At 47.2% G+C, this 10,416-nt stretch overlaps 1 pseudogene; it reads right to left on the minus strand.

The window, feature by feature from the left end:
• Positions 1 to 5,812: 5,812 nt before the first annotated feature.
• LOC103235227 (oligosaccharyltransferase complex subunit OSTC pseudogene) lies at positions 5,813 to 6,655 on the minus strand (annotated as a pseudogene).
• Between the last annotated feature and the right edge of the window lie 3,761 nt (positions 6,656 to 10,416).

The following is a 10,416-nucleotide window of genomic DNA, read 5'->3' on the forward strand; positions in this document are numbered from 1 at the left end:
CAGGCATGTGCCACCACGCCAGGATAATTTTGTATTTTTAGTAGAAATGGGGTTTCTCCATGTTGGTCAGGCTGGTCTCGAACTCCCAACCTCAGGTGATCACCCGCCCTCCTCGGCCTCCTGTAGCTGGGATTACAGGTGCCTGCCATCACACCCAGCTAATTTTGTATTTTTAGTAGAGACAGGGTTTCACCATGTTGGCCAGGCTGGTCTCACACTCCTGACCTCAGGTAATTCACTTACCTTGGCAAGTGTAATCCCAATGTATTGGGATTACAAGCGTGAGCCACTTCGCCCAGCCAGGAATGGCTATTTTTATTTATTTATTTATTTTTGAGACGGAGTCTTGCTCTGTTGCCCAGGCTGGAGTGCAGTGGCGTGATCTTGGCTCATTGCAATCTCTGCCTCCCGGGTTCATGCCATTCTCCTGCCTCAGCTTCCTGAGTAACTGGGACTACAGGCGCCCGCCACCACACCCAGCTAATTTTTCATACTTTTAGTAGAGACAGGGTTTCACCATGTTAGCCAGGATGGTCTCAATCTCCTGAGCTCATGATCTGCCCACCTCGGCCTCCCAAAGTGCTGGGATTACAGGCGTGAGCCAGCACGCCTGGCCCAGGAATGGGTGTTTTAAGGACTCAACTGAAGTGTCATCTCAGATATAACGTCCCATGGGGTTGGGGTGCTGTCCTCTAAGATGCAGTATCTGCTTATAACCAACAGTCAGTATAAGGGGCTGTGACCCTAGTAGTTAGAATACACAGGTGTAGCTCCCAGGGAGTGAAATAGAATGGGCATTTATCAATACCCTGTCTAGGGACCCACTTGGAGAAATTGTGCTTCTTGTCCTCAAACCTTATCTGGCACGATGTCTTCATTTTGGAAGGGGGAACGCTTCCACCGAGAAACACGGGAAGGTTTCCTGCCTGGTGACTTTGGGCTCTACAGGCTGATTAAACCCTGGGCAGAGAAACGAGGTAGCTGGCTGGCATGGAGAATGAACCACGAGCATTATGAAGAGCCTGGGTTGCTGCTGCATATTGGGGCAGGAAGGTTCTTGTCTGGAACTCAGAGAATTCCCTATGACCAACAGGAAATTGCACAACCACAGCCCAGGAACAGTACAGTAACTGAGATAAAACCAAGGGATGGTGGAATAAGACTCTTAATAAGACGAAGTCTCACTATGTTACCTAGGCTGATCTTACACTTTTAGGCTCAGGTGATCTTCCTGCCTCAACCTCCCAAAATGCTGGGATTATAGGCATGAGCCACCATGCCCAGCCCCTCTCTCTCTCTCTCTCTGATAACTAAGTATGTGATACTGACATTTTCCAGCAGCTCATGCTCATAAACCCCTAAACTCCTTGTTTACTGCAAGACATCAAGAAAGAACAAGTATATCCTGCTGAAAGCATCTCACGGATAAGAATCTCTGGTTGTTTTCCTCTAATAAATACCATGAGATCTGATTAGCATGTTTACAAAGAAGTTTGACCAAGGGATGTCTCCTCAGACATCACCAGGTTGGGAGAAAGAATGGATTATAGACTAGCTAACCTTTTCCTTCCTAGCAACCCGGGACTCAGATTTTTCAGAAACAAAGGCCTGCGTCACCCCAGCAGACAAATGAGTTACAAAAAATGAAGTACTGGCCCACCATGAGGAAATGTAGAAGACGTGTGGGAAACAGATGAGTATCAGTAATGGTTTGGGGACCACATAACAATGAGGATTGTAGTTTGCTCTGGTAAACATATTGTATTGAAAATTTTAAATAGCTATAGCAGTATACAAATGCATGCCCAAGAATGTTCAGAAAATAATTTTTTTCTAGGAAAGATTGCCTTTTATATATTTTTTTGGAACAGAGTCTCGCTCTGTTTCCCAGGGTGGAGTGCAGTGGCGTGATCTTGGCTCACTGCAACCTCTACCTCCAGGTTCAACCGATTCTCCTGCCTCAACCCCCCCTAGCAGCTGGGATTACAGGTGCTGACCATGCCCAGCTAATTATTTTATTAGACAGCGTTTCACCATGTTGGCCAGGCTGGTCTGGAACTTCTGACCTCAAGTGATCAGCCCGCCTCGGCCTCCCAAAAGTGCCAGGATTATAGACGTGAGCCACTGTGCCTGGCCTGTATTGAAAATTTTATATAGATCATGGCTGAATCTTTCCTTAAAGGTTTAGTGGCTAAATGAACTTACATATAGAAATGAGACTGGGTGCAGTGGCTCATGCCTGTAATCCCAGCACTTTGGGAGGCACAGGTGGGAGGATTATTTGAGGCCAGGAGTTCAAGACCAATCTGAACAACATAGCAAGCCCTTGCCTCTACAAAAAATAAAAAAAATAGCGGGGTACTGTGGCACGCAACTGTAGTCCCAGCTACTCCAAAGGCTGAGGCAGGAGGATTGCTTGAACCTAGGGGGTTGAGAATTTAGTGAACCTTGATTGTGCCCCTGCACTCCAGCCTAGGTGACACAGTGAGACTCTGTATCTGAAAATAAATGAAAAATTAAAAAAATAGGGAAATGAGCATTTTCAAGAAGCACAAGGATTGTGCAGTAGCAGATGTCCATATTATACTCTCTTGTACACCTCTAATTTTAACCTGAGCCTCACTGTTCAGTTTCATGAAAGCAGAGACTCACTTGATTCTACCATACTCTCACCTCACACACGTGCCATACATCTTTTAGTATTCTGCTATGGGGTCCTTTCTGATGTCATTTATCCCATAAAAAATAGCTTTGGCAGGCCAGGCATGGTGGCCCACGCCTGTAATCCCAGCACTTTGGGTGGCTGAGGTGAGTGGATCACCTGAGGTCAGGAATTCGAGACCAGCCTGGGCAACAAGGTGAAACGCCATCTCTATGAAAAACACAAAATTTAGAGATCGTGCCACTGCACTCCAGCCTGGACAACAGAGTGAGACTTGGTCTCACAACAACCACAACAAAAAATTAAAAATGGAAAATAGCTTTGGCCGGGTGGGGTGGCTCACACTTATAATCTCAGCACTTTGGGAGGCCAAGGCAGACAGATCACTTGAGGCCAGGAGTCCGAGACCAGCCTGACCAACATGGTGAAACCCCATCTCTACCCAAAAATGCAAAAAATTAGCCGGGCGTAGTGGCACATGTCTGTAATCCTAGCAACTCAAGAGGCTGAGGCAGGAGAATCTCTTGAACCCAGGAGGCAGAGGTAGCAGTGAGCCAAGATCGCACCACTGCACTACAGCCTGGGGGACAGAGCGAGACCCTGTCTAAAGAAGAAAATAGGCCAGGCACGGTGGCTCAGGCCTGTAATCACAGCACTTTGGGAGGCCAAGGCGGGTGGATCACGAGGTCAGGAGATCGAGACCATCCTGGCTAACACGGTGAAACCCCATCTCTACTAAAAATATGAAAAATTAGCCGGGCGTGGTGGCGGGGGCCTGTAGTCCCAGCTAGGGAGGCTGAGGCAGGAGAATGGCGGGAACCTGGGAGGCGGAGCTCGCAGTGAGCTGGGATCACGCCACTGTACTTGAGCCTGGGGGACAGAGGGAGACCCTGTCTAAAGAAGAAAACAGCTTTGAATGGCAGGTAGTCAGCATGTCTCAGGGAAACCTTCAGGCAGTGTGGGATGAAATTAAGCACTTAAATGTCCCAGCCTTTCATCTCTGTGGCAGGGGATGAGGCAAGGGATGATATGAGGTAGCGTAAACAGTCTTCAACAGGCTTCAAAGGAATCAAGCCCTCATTGCCCTCTTCAAAGGCGTCAGCAACTTATCCTTTCTTTTTTTTTTTGAGATAGAGTTTCACTCTGTCACCCAGGCTGGAGTGCGGTGGCGTGATCTCCGCTCACTGTAACCCCCGCCTCCCAGGTTCAAGCAGTTCTCCTGCCTTTGCCTCCTGAGTAGCTAGGACCACAAGCATCTGTCACCAGGCCTAGCTAATTTTTTCTGGTTTTTTTTTTTTTTTTTTTTTTTTTTTGAGATGAAGTTTCGCTCTTGTCACCCAGACTAGAGTGTGGGGTGCAATGGTGTGATCTTGGCTCACCGCAACCTACGCCTCCGGGGTTCAAGCGATTCTCCTGCCTCAGCCTCCCGAGTAGCTGGGATTACAGGCATGTGCCACCATGCCCGGCTAATTTTTACATTTTTAGTAGAGACGGGGTTTCTCCATGTTGGTCAGGCTGGTCTCCAACTCCTGACCGCAGGTGATCTGCCTATCGTGGCCTCACAAAGTGCTAGGATTACAGGCGTGAGCCACTGCGCCCAGCCTTTTTTCTGTATTTTTAGTAGACACAGAGTTTCTCCATGTTGGCCAGGCTGGTCTCAAACTCCCGACCTTGTGATCTGCCCGCCTCGAATTCCCAAAGTGCTGGGATTACAGGCGTGAGCCACTGCGCCCGGCCTCAACATGTCCTTAGATAAGGTGTTGGCTCCTCATCCTTCCCTGTCTTACTCTCCCTGCTACCTCCCTCTTGGTTTAGGATCACATTCTAAATAAACCTCTGGAACTCAAGCCTTTGTATCAATGTCTGCTTTAAATAACCCAAATTAAGTCAGTGTCATTCTGATCAACAGAATGGAGGCAGAGATGCAAACAATGGGGACATAAAAAGGACATGAAAGTGAAAGATCTCTATTTCCCTAGAAAAGATGAATCTGTTACAAGGATAAAAGACTACTGGCCGGGCATGGTGGCTCATGCCTGTAATCCCAGCACTTTGGGAGGCCGAGGCGGGTGGATCACCTGAGGTCAGGAGTTCAAGACCAGCCTGATCAACATGGCAAAACTCCGTCTCTGCTAAAAATACAAAGTTATCTGGGTTTGGTGGCGCATGACTGTAATCCCAGCTACTCGGGAGACTGAGGCAGGAGAATTGCTTGAACCTGGGAGGTGGAGGCTGCAGTGAGCCAAGATCATGCCGCTGCACTCCAGCCTGGGTGACAGAGCAAGACTCTGTTAAAAAAAAAAAAAAAAAAATCTGGAGGCAATATGAATAATTTCCATTTTTCTATCTCTGAGTCTTTAGTACTCTTTTTTTTTTTTTTTTTTTGAGATGGGGTCTTGCTATGTTGCCCAGACTGGTCTCCAACTCCTTGAACTCCTTGATTCAATCAATCCACCCACCTTGGCATCCTAAAGTGCTAGGATTACAGGCATGAGCTACCATGACCACAGTAGTATTTTTTGTTTGTTTGTTTTGTTTTTTCTTATTTTGTTTTTTAATTAGAAAAAGTATTTATTTCTGCTCCTTTCATACATGTTATTGTTCAGGAAACAGTCTTACACACCTGTCTGAAATAATCCACCATCACACACACTAGTTAAAGCCAAAGCACCATAGGCAAAGCTGACCAGCTGTCCAGTGTTCTCAGCTCACAGAATCTTGCTTCTTGACTTTATGTTAACTTCTGAAAATCAGAAACGTCACCTCCAAAAAATGTTAAGGGGGTTGTAAAAAATAATCACTTTATTTGCTATTATAGTTGTAGGTATGGAGTATATTTTCTTTTCTTTTCTTTCTTTTTTTTTTTTTTTGAAACAGAGTCTCACTCTGTCACCTAGGCTGGAGTGCAGTGGCATGATCTAGGCTCAGGAAACCTCCGCCTCCCAGGTTCACGTGATTCTCCTGCCTCAGCCTCCCAAGTAGCTGAGATTATAGGTGCCCCGCCACCACGCCCAGCTAACTTTTGTATTTTTGGTAGAAACGGGGTTTCACCATGGTGGCCAGGCTGCTCTGGAACTCCTGACCTTGTGGTCTGCCCACCTTGGCCTCCCAAAGTGCTGGGACTACAGGCATGAGCCACTGTGCCTGGCCTATATTTTCTTTTTTCCTTTCTTTTTTTTTTTTTTTTTTGTGATGGAGTCTTGCTCTGTCACCCAGGCTGGAGTGCAATGGCGCGATCTCGGCTAACTGCAACCTCCGCCTCCCGAGTTCAAGCGAGTCTCCTACCTCAGCCTCCCGAGTAGCTGGGATTACAGGCGCCCACCATCAGGCCTGGCTAATTTTTTGTATTTTTAGTAGAGACAGGGTTTCACCATGTTGGTCAGGCTGGTCTCAAACTCCTGACCTCAGGTGATCCACCCACCTCAGCCTCCCAAAGTGCTGGGATTACAGGTGTGAGCCTCTGCTCACGAATACTCCAGCCATGAAAGAACTCAATAGGACACAGGCAAATCCAATGAATAGAAGAATAAATCTATTGAGTTTTGCGATATTTGGTGTATTCGATCAGTCCAAGATTATGAGACCTAAACCTCCCACTGTAAACAGGAAGCTGGATGCAAGTCCTTCCCTAACGTGTTGTCCACCTTCTCTGTAGGCCAAGAAAGCTACTGGCCTCTGATGCCTTTGTTCATCAGTCATAAAGTCAACACCTGGAGGTTCAACGATCACATCATACACGATTCCTCTGGTGATGAGGAAGTAAGACGCCACCACCAGAGCATACACAGTCATGGCCAACGGCGTGTGCAGTCAGGGCAGCTTCTTCAGCTTCAGGTTGGGACATTCAAGCACTAAGAACGGGACACGGTACAAAGTTCCCATGCTGGCAGCAGCAAGGGCCGTTCTCAGCCTCTATTTTTTCTTATGTTTTAAGACAGAGTTTCGCTCTTGTTGCCCAGGCTGGAGTGCAATGGTGCGATCTCGGCTCACTGCAACCTCCGCCTCCCAGGTTCAAGTGATTCTTCTGCCTCAGCCTCCCGAGTAGCAGGGATTACAGGCACACGCCACCATGCCTGGCTAATATTTTTTGTATTTTTAGTAGAGACGGGGTTTCACCATGTTGGCCAGGTTGGTCTCGAACTCCTGACCTCAGGTGATCCACCCGCCTTGGCCTCCCAAAAGCGCTGGGATTACAGGCGTGAGCGACAGCGCCCGGCCCACAAATGATCTTTTTTTTTTTTTTTTTTTTTTTTTTTTGAGACGGAGTCTCGCTCTGTCACCCAGGCTGGAGTGCAGTGGCTGGATCTCAGCTCACTGCAAGCTCCGCCTCCCAGGTTTACGCCATTCTCCTGCCTCAGCCTCCCGAGTAGCTGGGACTACAGGCACCCGCCACCTCGCCCGGCTAGTTTTTTGTATTTTTTAGTAGAGACGGGGTTTCACCGTGTTAGCCAGGATGGTCTCGATCTCCTGACCTCGTGATCCGCCCGTCTCGGCCTCCCAAAGTGCTGGGATTACAGGCTTGAGCCACCGCGCCCGGCCCCACAAATGATCTTAACCCTACCTAATCCCAGACACAAAAAATCAAATAAAAATGAACTGCAGACCTAAAATCAGAAAGTAAAACAGTGTTTTCTTTTAGAAGACAACATAGAAGAATGTCTTTATGATATAGAGGTAAGCTAAGATTTACTAAATAGGCCTCGAAAATGTTTACAATGAAGAAAATATATCAATTAGACTATATTAAAATTAAGGACTTCTTGCTATAACAAGATGTCTTATAAAACAAAATAAAATTAAGGACTTCTGTTTCATTAAAAAAATTTTTTTTTTCTTTTTCAAATTTTTGATAGAGATGAAGGTCTCGCTAGGTTGCCTAGGTTGGTCTTGAACTCCTGGTTTCTTGCAATCCTCCCGCCTAGGCCTCTGAAAGTATTGAGATTACAGGTGTGAGTCACCATGGTCCACCTGTTAAGGGTCTTCTTACTTTTTCACCCAGGCTGGAGTGCAGTGGTAAGAGCTCATTGCTGCTGTAAACTCCCAGGTTCAAGGGATCCTTCCTCCTCAGCCTCTGAGTAGCTGGGACCACAGGCACACTCCACCTCTCATGGACAATTTAAAGATTCTTTTAGGCCAGGTAAGGAGGCTCACACCTATCATCCCAGCACTTTGGGAGGCCGAGGCAGACGGACCACGAGGTCAGGAGTTTGAGACCAGCCTGGCCAACATGGTGAAACCCTGTCTCTATTAAAAATACAAAAATTAGCTGGGTGCCGTGGCGCATGCCTGTAATCCCAGCTACTCAGGAGGCTGAGGCAGGAGAACTGCTTGAACCAGGACCCAGGAGGTGGAGGTTGCGGTGAGCCGAGATCACGCCATTGCATTCTAGCCTGGGCAACAAGAGTGAAACTCTGTCTCAAACACAAAATTAATTAATTAATTAAAAATAAAGATTGTTTTAGGGATAGTGTCTCCCTCTGTGGCTCAGACTTCTGTGGAACTCCTGGCCTCTATCCGTCCTTCCTCCTCAGCATCCAAAAGTGCTGGGATTACAGGTGTGAGTCACTAAGCCCAGCCAGGACTTCTGTTTTTATTATTTTTTATTTTTTTCTAGGACTTCTGTATTTTTGTTTGTTTTTGAGATGGAATCTCGCTCTGTCACCCAGGCTGGAGTGCAGTGGCACAATCTCGGCTCACTGCAACCTCTGCCTCCCGGATTCAAGTGGTTCTCCTGCTTCAGCGTCCTCAGTAGCTGGACTAACAGGCATGCGCCAGCACACCCAGCTAATTTTTGTATTTTTAGTAGAGTCAGGGTTTTACCATGTTGGCCAGCTGGTTTTGAATGCCTGCCCTTGTGATCCGCCCGCCTTGGCCTCCCAAAGTGCTGGGATTATAGGCAAGAGCCACCACACCCAGCCAGCTTTTGGTTTCAAAAGGACATTATTAAGAAATTGAAAAAGCAATCCACAGAGTGGGAAAAGACATGCAACCAAGGAATTATATCTAAAATGTAATTCCGGGCACGGTGGCTCACGCCTGCAATCCCAGAACTTTGGGAGGCCGAGATAGGCAGATCACCTGAGTCAGGAGTTCAAGACTAGCCTGGCCAACGTGGTGAAATCCTGTCTTTACTAAAAATATATCCAGGCACAGTGGTACATGCCTGTAGTCCCAGCAACTTGGGAGGCTGAGGCAGGAGAATCGCTTGAATCCGGGAGGTGGAGATTGTAGTTAGCTGAGATTGCACCACTGCACTGCAGCCTGGGCAGCAGAGCGAAACCCTGTCTCAAAAGAAAAAAAAAAAGAGAGAAATAACTTCTATAGAAAAAAGAAAGGAAGAGAGAGAAAGAGGGAAGGAAGCAAGGAAGGGAAGGAGGGAGGGAGGAATGGAGCCAGAGAAAGAAATACTAACCAATGAGCCGGGCGCAGTAGCTCATGCCTGTAATCCCAACACTTTGGGAGGTCGAGGTGGGTGGATCACCTGAGGTCAGTAGTTTGAGACCAGCCTGGCCAGCATGGTGAAACCCTGTCTCTACTAAAAATACAAAAATTAAGCAGGTGTGATGGTGCGCACCTGTAGTCCCAGCTACTTCGGAGGCTGAGGCAGGAGCATTGCTTGAACCCAGGAGGCGGAGGTTGCAGTGAGCCGAGATAAGGCCACCACATTCCAGCCTGGGCAACAGAGTGAGACTTTGTCTCAAAAAAAAAAACCCAAAAAACAAAAAAACCAAAGGAAATACTACCAAATGGAGAAATGGGCAAAAGTCTTGGACACATATTTTACAAAGGCAAAATATCCACGTGGCCAACAAACATAGGAAAAAAAAAATCCTCAATCTCCTTAGTCATTAGAGAAGTGGTACTTGAGAACTATTTAGGGGGGCTTATTAGGGGCCATTTTCTGTCCCAATTCCCTAGGAAACTCTTGTTATGTAGGTTTGAAATGATTCCAAACACAGCGTTTGGGGTTGTGCAGTACACTGTTCCCTTACTTCTGGTGCGTGACTTCTTATCAGATCTCACACATGAGGCCGGGCGCGGTGGCTCATGCCTGTCATCCCAGCACTTTGGGAGGCTGAGGTGGGCAGATCGGTTGAGGTCAGGAGTTTGAGACCAGCCTGGCCAACATGGTGAAATGCTGTCTCTACTAAAAACACAAAAAATAAAAATAAAATAAAATAAAAGCCGCGTGTCGTGGCGTGTGCCTGTAATTCCAGATACTCAGGAGGCTGAGGCAGGAGAATTGCTAGAACCTGGGAGGTGAAGGTTACAGTGAGCTGAGATGGTGCCACTGCACTCCAGCCTGGGCAACAGAGCGAGATTCCATCTCAACAACAACAACAACAACAACGATCTCGCACGTTCTCCCGTTTCCTCTTGGACCCCATATGTGAGTTGTTGATTCTGGACTTTAAAAAGGATAGATACACAAGAGTTTGACAGACGCTTTGAAAGCTTAGACTGTGGCAGGCTCATATTGGGGCTCAGAAACGGAAACCTCAAAACGAAGGCTTCCGAAGCAGCTTCAGAAGCGGAAGTTTCTTCCTGACCCTCATTCTCCCCCAAGGCTGGCCATAGAAACTAGAAACTGTCTTTCCCAAAGTGAGCCGTAGACACCAGAATCCCTTTTCCCCAAATCCCGCCATAAAACCTAAAATCTCTGACTAATTTTCCCTCCATCTTTCCCTGTAAACACTGACCGTAAAGAATTCCTGTCCTATCTTGTTTGGTTTTAAGTCTATGACTCTCATTCC

Source organism: Chlorocebus sabaeus, chromosome 6, assembly GCF_047675955.1.
Source record: "Chlorocebus sabaeus isolate Y175 chromosome 6, mChlSab1.0.hap1, whole genome shotgun sequence".
NCBI lineage: Eukaryota > Metazoa > Chordata > Mammalia > Primates > Cercopithecidae > Chlorocebus > Chlorocebus sabaeus.